Consider the following 8,151-nt stretch of genomic DNA (forward strand, 5'->3'; position numbering starts at 1 on the left):
GAGTCAATACAATTCTTATTGAAGAATATAATACACAGTTTATAAATTATTCGTCAGCTGTTTAATTTTTGTCAGATATTTGTTATTATTTGTATAACCTCACTTTCAGTATGTAATTATTAATCTAGGAGTTCCTGTTTATAAACACACAATTTTGATCCAGGAAAAGTGTATTTGTTAGCTTTTTATACCACAATGTATTATTTATAGAAATGTTTAAATTAGTTTTCTGCGAAGTGATCTGAAGGAAAGTGGTAATAATTGAGTTTAAGTTTGAGTATGGAATGTGAAATAATACCCTTATAGTAGGGACGGAAACTTATTGTTTTGATCAATATAATTTATTCTCTATTGCCACCAGAACAATCGTAGGGAAATGCACTTACAAGTTGTACAGATAATTAATTGTTAATGAGTGGGAAACATACAAACCTTTTATCTTAAGTGATTAATCTTACTCAAGATCAGGGTTTGATGTTCAGCTGTACCAAATTTTACCTTCACACGCTGAGATGGTGGTGGTGGTGTTGGTGGTGTGAGTACGCTGGGATACGTGGAACTACAATTTATCAGTGAACTATACCCTAAATATTTTTTTGAGTACACAGGGACAGGGAAGTTGCTTGAGAAATTGTGACACTTACGATTTCGGGTCTGGCAAAGAAGTATATGACTTTATGTTTAATGGCAATGTTGACTCGGGTCATTACAGCGTTATAAAGCTTTATCATTAACTCCAGGGTGGGACAAGTACAAAAAGAAAAAGAAAAAGAAAAGGTAATCCTTAACCGGGCGTAAAGAGACATACAAAACGCAAAAAAAAACATGTAGAGAACCATCGAACCAAACAAGTAAAGAGCAGTAATGTTGTTAAATGTGCTCTGGAAGTCCCTACAAAAAAAAAAAAAAAACACCAACTCTTTTGAATTGGGTTAGTTAAATTGGATTCGTCACTACAGCAAATCTATGAATTTAGAGTCAGATCAGACTAAAGGGACACAAATATATTCTCCTTATGTTGTCACAAGGGGAAGGTAAAATGAGTTCCTTATCGACATTTTGAGTTAATGAAAAGCTTATCAATGGGGCTACAGCGACTTTAAATAAAGTAGTGAGGGTCAAAAGACCATCGGTTTGGACCGTTAATACTCTAACATTGAACCAAAGTATGCCCGACTTTAAATATACTCTACGGTAAACACAAGCTGTTAATCACAGAATGGGTCAAAGGTTCGTGAAATGCTACCAACTGCTGATGCGTGATTTACATGTAAGTGACTATATTTATTCCATACAACAAATGTAATAAACAAAAACCTGTTTAAAGTGTAACTCGAATTAATATAAGTAAAACATTAATTTGGTTAAACTTATATAGCCTATTGGTTTGATTAACATAAAATAGTTTATACAGGCCAACTATCAGTTCTATTTCATGTAAAAGCTTAAGCAACCCCTAAATAAAATACAAAGATAAACAGTATTTGTTAATTGTTATGTCTTTTATTGCTGACAATATTCCCGTGGCGGAGCACGGGCGGTTAACTAGTCTATCTATACTTATTTAATACGCAAGCAGGATTTTTGTGACAATTACTCCTCCGAAACTACTGAACCGATTGTCATGTTTTTGGTGTCATTGGAAAGAGCGTAGCGTGAAGTTGTGCAGGAAACTTTCTTTTTAGGGAAATAATGAGAGAGTGAGGCCCTGGAGCCCTTTAAAGTTTCGTATTTCTCCATAAGATTAACATTGGAAACAAAAATTGTTATGAAACTCCAGCTGTTGTCAGAAATCAAAAGTGAGAAGAAGAGCATAGGTTAATCCTAAACAGTCAATAAGTTTGCTAATATAGTATTATAACAGTTTGCTACAAATATTTACTTAGCAATTGCTCGAATTCGAGCAACAGGGACACTAGTACTTATTTAATACGCAAGCAGGTTTTTTGTGACAATTACTCCTCCGAAACTACTGAACCAATTGACATGTTTTTGGTGTCATTGGAAAGAGCGTAACGTGAAGTTGTGGAGGAAACTTTCTTTTTAAGGAAATAATTAGAGAGAGAGGCCCTGGGGCCCTTTAAAGTTTCGTATTTATCCATAAGATTAACATGGGAAACAAAATTTGTTATGGAACTCCAGCTGTTGTCAGAAATTAAGAGTGAAATATTTATTGATGGTATCCATGGTAACAAAGAACAAACCCACAAAATTTAAAAATGTAAACAAGCAGAACAAACTGTCAAATTAATTTTGATTTCACAATTCCACACAGCTGGTTCAAACATATTAAATACTGCATGATTATTAGAACAGGAACAGTAGGGATCTTAAACATTAATCAAATATGTCATTTAAATAACATTAAGTTAATTTTAATATGAGTACTTAGGTTTGCTGCTACAGGGAAGGTAGGTGTGTTTTTGTTGAAATGTTGATAGCTAAGTATGATTGTTATTGGTTTGCAAATCCTGTAATACTGCTCGAATTCGAGCAACATGTACACTAGTACTTATTTAATACGCAAGCAGGATTTTTGTGACAATTACTCCTCCGAAACTACTGAACCGATTGACATGTTTTTGGTGTCATTGGAAAGAGCGTAACGTGAAGTTGTGCAGGAAACTTTCTTTTTAGGGAAATAATCAGAGAGTGAGGCCCTGGGGCCCTTTAAAGTTTTGCATTTCTCCATAAGATTAACACAGGAAACAAAAATTGTTATGCAGCTCCAGCTGTTGTCAAGAAATTAAAAGTAAGAAGAAGAACATATGTTAATTTTAAACAGTCAATGAGTTTGCTAATTTTACAGTTTGCTACAAACATTTACTGACTTGGTTGAAATTAAATAATTACTATTTGAATTCGGGTTGGCGTAAATATTACAATCGAAAAAAGCGAGAGAGCCTGGATAAATTGATATATTCTGTTATGTACATCTTGAGTATTTCCATAATCTTTGGGTCGAATCTTTTAAAGTCATCAGAAATTATGAACGTTATTCCTTTTAAAATAACGCCTCTAATACTTAGAAATTGCTCGAATTCGAGCAACAGGGATACTAGTATAAATACAATTTGGCACAATATACACGGATTAAAACACAGTTATTTAAAAAACAGGATACATGCAAAGTGAAACAAAAGGCTATTAGGTCCTAATTCTATTGGCAACTAAACTTGGTTCCAAAACACTATAAAAGGGTGCTGTAACTAGAATGGAATACAAATTACTTTTAAACTGTCTAAAAGGCAAACAAGTCAAACTAAGTGGAAGATTACCTATTTACAAGTTTTAAGCCTAATATAACATGACTTTTTCGGGTTTTGTTTTACACATCCTGACACGGGGAACATGTATTTTACCTTGTGCTCTTGTGTTATGCAAGAGAGAGTCATTTTCCATAATACAATTTAAAAACTGGAAGGCTCTATAGTTTGTTGCAAAACTCTCTCTCAGGAATTTAAACATGTACGTCAACATAACAATCAATGTTTATACACGTATATACATATTGACGTACGTGTTGTTATTCCTACGAAAGAGTTATTACACAGTACCAAAACATGCATTAACGGAATGGAAATATTAGAAATTAAAACCGTTGCCATTTAAAAACCTGTGTACCTATAAAATTGGCGACCAAGGAATCACTGTCAGGTTTGTCTAAAAAAAGAACTATGTATAGGTAGCACATTTCTCAACTCACTTGCCAACAAATAATTTCCTGTAAATGGAAGTGACGTACTAGATTAATTGTTTGAAAATTCAACGTTCACAAGTGTGTTCTCCCTCGACGTGGTCCACACTAATAAAATTCCGCAGCGAAGTTGTTGATGAGCGAAGTATGAAGCACGTGCCTTGATTTCGTGGTGGATTTGCATGTCAAAGGCTTAACAGAGCTGTGAAAAACACACTGGAGTAATTATACAAGTTAGTTATGATAACAGGAACAGCTTCGGAATACTGATGCGTTAGCGACTGTGAACTTTTGAGTTGAACAATACAAATAATATACTAATAGTCTAATTTCCAAAATGATTCTTATTTAAAACAATCTCCAATATTTTAAAATTATTGTATGTTCTACAGTCACCCAACAAAGTGGGCTTCCTTGCACAGATTATAGTATAGAAAGCCTTACTTCGGCGCACAGTTTTTACTTTGGCACACACCAGCATTCCAACCAAACAACACATAACAGTGTGCTTTTATTATGCACGTAATCCGTGTACGCATGAAAATAAATTGGCAACACGATATTACAACTACGATCAGCTGATGCAGCGTTTCTGTGGTTTCACATTTCGTTCAATGTTTGGGTTTAACCTAACCTAAAAACGCGTCGTACAGTGTTAGAAAGACTAATTAATTATTAATACTAGATATATGAGATAAAGAAATAAAAGAACAAATATGTTTGGTAGCAGCAAGACTCAATCAAAGAGTCCCTCTAAAGTTCTTTCTATGACTGATGAAAGATGAAAAATATTATGTGGTAAAAAATTACAAAAGTAATCTACACTACAATATTGAAATATAGATCCGCTCTCATACCGTGCAGCAACTCTTATGTACTGTCGGTGGGTTTATTAAATTCAAATTTAATAAAAAAAACATCAATGCTATATAAATAAAGTCTAATAAAATAATGTGAAAGGTGGACCCGTGCCGTTGCCGGTTGGAATTCGGGTTTAATGGCATGCCGGGTAGATTGATGGGTAGATAGATATTAAGATTCAAGGAGATTTTAAATCATCATATCATCGATATAGAAAACACTCAATCTTGATACATGGACCTACTTAATGATTACAAAGTGTTTTAATAAACTGGTAAAAAAAGTCAATACAAATTAACAAAGAGTATACCTTCGAAGTATGTCTTAATATAAAACTCCCTCCGGGTTTTACTTCCTTTGTGATAGAGTGTAACAGGGACAAAATATTGTAATTTTTTTGAGCAAATTTACAATAGTGCTAGTATGGTACAAATGATTGGGAAGGTCAATCTGGTAGATAAATATTTATGTAAGTACCTTAACGATACATCCTCAGGTGTGAAGATATATTAACTGCACCTCAGGGAGCTTTTATAGAGCGAGAACCGAGCATTGGAGTCGTACTCCTTGAATAATAGAGGGAACAGAAACTGTTAGAGAAGCGAAATTGGTGTGCGATACAGAGTGAGTCTGTGTTTGATTCTGATGGAATCTGAAATTATGATACTATAGTGGCTAAATGTCCTATATTGCTATATTCCTATATTCCTAGTCCTATATGCTATAAATGTATATTGCTTTAGATCCTAAGCCTATATGCAAGGGGTCAACATTTTGTACTCCTTAATGAGTTGTACAAATGAACAACTTCCCCCGACAATTATTGTAGGTGTTTGAACAGCCCATCATGAGCTATTGGTTCTTTGAAGAAATCCCTTTCTCCTGTTAAAAATGTATGCGATTAGTAAGCTTAAAACATGTGTGTTTTTCGGATATTAACACATTCAGGTTATTCGTTGGTTTAATCAATAGTACATAACCACGACACATATGCTGGAAAGTTGGGAAAATCAAGAGCAATCCTAAAAGTGGTTATTTATGTAGGAATCAAAACTAATTAACAATATTTCCCAGATTTAAAACAACGTAGGCAAAATCACCAGTCAAGTTGTTTTTGTAATAGAAGCTTTATCGATTCAAATGAAATACGAGAGTGTGGATTATTCAGATGTTAGGTGGAAAACCAACACAGTTTTAGACACACAAAACAAGGAGCAATTTGCCTAACTATTATAGCAGTCTATTTAAAATCCATTTTCATACTGTTTCGTCTCTTGTTCAAATACGACTGCCATTAAACATTCAACTGGTTATAATTGTTATTTTTATAATATAATAATAATTATACATTTTTTACAAGCTATTTTAGCCTATGTGTTAAATAATAAACTGTAATACCAAATCTAACGCTATAAAATCAGAAACCTGTTATCTTACAGTTTAGAATGTTCGGTTAAGTTTAGGTTTGCAAATTTTGTTTAATAGTTTTCTCTCATCTTACCCTAAACCTTACAGTGTCTGGTTTAAACTTAAGTTATGGCACTATAAGATAGTAGAAATTAGTAGACTCTTGTTTTATTTGTTAACACTAGTTTTAATCTTTTTTTCAAATACCGTAGTAAATATTAAACACAACTTTGAAACCAGACTAAAAAACACACCTTAAAATATCCCAATAAATAAACGGTATCAGCATTCTGACACATACTTTCTCCCATAAGTTTGTCAACAACCTTTATCATGTGTTAGCGGTGAGAGTAAATATACGGAAATGGGATTGGTACAATATTGATCAGAATTTAAAGGACTATAACATACACAATTTTTATCAAAATCGTTCGGACCATTTTTTTGAAAATCCGATTTCTCCGTGATTTTATGGTGTTTTTATGGGAAAATAACATAATTTACAATAACTTTTGAACCGTAATTTTTACAGAAATGGGATTTGTACGGTACCATTTTGTTCAGAATATAAAGGACTATAACATACAACATTTTTATCAAAATCGTTCAGGCCGTTTTTGGGAAAATCCTTTTTTTCCGTAATTTTATGGGGTTTTATGGGAAAATCCCCATTAAAAATCAAAATTTCTAAAAAATTTAAAAAACTATCAAAATTGTAAGGATCATAGCATACAATGTTAAATTACAACCGGATTGTTTTTCTAAAATCCTACTTTTCGTTATTTTATGGGGTTTTTATGGGAAAATAACATAATTTACCATAACTTTCGAACCGTAATTTTTTAGAGAAATTGGATTTGTACCATTTTGTTCAGAATTTAAAGGGCTACAACATACTAAATTTTTATCAAAATCGTTCTGGCCATTTTTGAGAAAATTTGATTTTCCGGTTTTTATGGGTTTTTATGGGAAAATCCCCATTAAAAATTAAAATTTCAAAAAAATGAAAAAATGCCTGGAGATACCATGGATTAGAACCTACATAGCAAATTTAATCGAAATCGGACCACAGGTGTAGTCTCTAGCTCTGTGCACATCCAGACACACACACACACACCAACACACACACACACACACACACATACATCACTTCGAAAACCACTTTTTTGGGTCCAGGGGGACCCAAAACGAATATATCCACTCAAAACTCAAACTCGAAAATTTTGACGAAAACAATACTTTCTCCATATACTATGGTAGGCCTATAGGGGGAGAAAGTAAAAATCTAAAATGTAAACAGTTTCGAGTATTTAGGTGTTTAAAATGTTTATTGTTGCAGATACGTGGAGGCCGTACCTGCAATGATTGGTTTATAGACTGGTGCAATAATTTTTGACGGCCTACTACAACCCTAGATGTATCTGAACATCTAGATGTATCTGGACATTTTTTTGGCAGACAGCACCATAACAGTATTATAAAACAAAAAGATAAGTTGCTGATGTTTCTATTATTTATTTACAATGTTATGCTCGGACTGTTTACTGTGAAAATGGATTACTCAGATTTGAAACTCCTCATAATTGAAAAATGCCAAAAAGTAATCACCGTAAGTTACTTTTTGTAGTAGTAACTTATCGTTTAAATGTGAAGGCGTAAAAATAACACAACTACTAGAACTATGAAAATACAAAATGGTTAAGGTTGATAGCATGAACCACTGAATAATAAAATATAAATATATTTGAAAATTACAGTAAAATTGAAATTATTTTTCATCTCAAAGTTTTCTTGTACCTTATCAACTTTGAACTAGCCTATTTAAAGTCTATTGTATAATCTTCACATTTGCTTAACTTAAATTAGTCTGCAGCAACCATGCATAAAGACCTCAAATAATGTTCTTTTGGTACACGTGAATCCCTTAAAAGAGGTGTTGAATTCAATTATTCGCCTGCGAGGCGTCGCCCCATTATGTTAAGGCTGTCACCTCGAGGCGTTTATTGGTCCATAAAGTCGCCTTCACAAAATAACCACACGTAAAGTGAAATGGGTTTCTTATGGTCCACCTCCGTGACAAACTACTCCCAAGTCTTAAGTATGAAACGTCCTCCCGTAAACAGAAAAACAGCTCACCGTAATCTTGCTTTTTAATTAGATTAGAGGGAGAGTTAGAAGGAGTAAAG

This window comes from Macrosteles quadrilineatus, unplaced genomic scaffold (assembly GCF_028750875.1).
Source record: "Macrosteles quadrilineatus isolate MER2022 unplaced genomic scaffold, UCM_ALF_1.0 Scaffold_10__1_contigs__length_6754688, whole genome shotgun sequence".
Lineage (NCBI taxonomy): Eukaryota > Metazoa > Arthropoda > Insecta > Hemiptera > Cicadellidae > Macrosteles > Macrosteles quadrilineatus.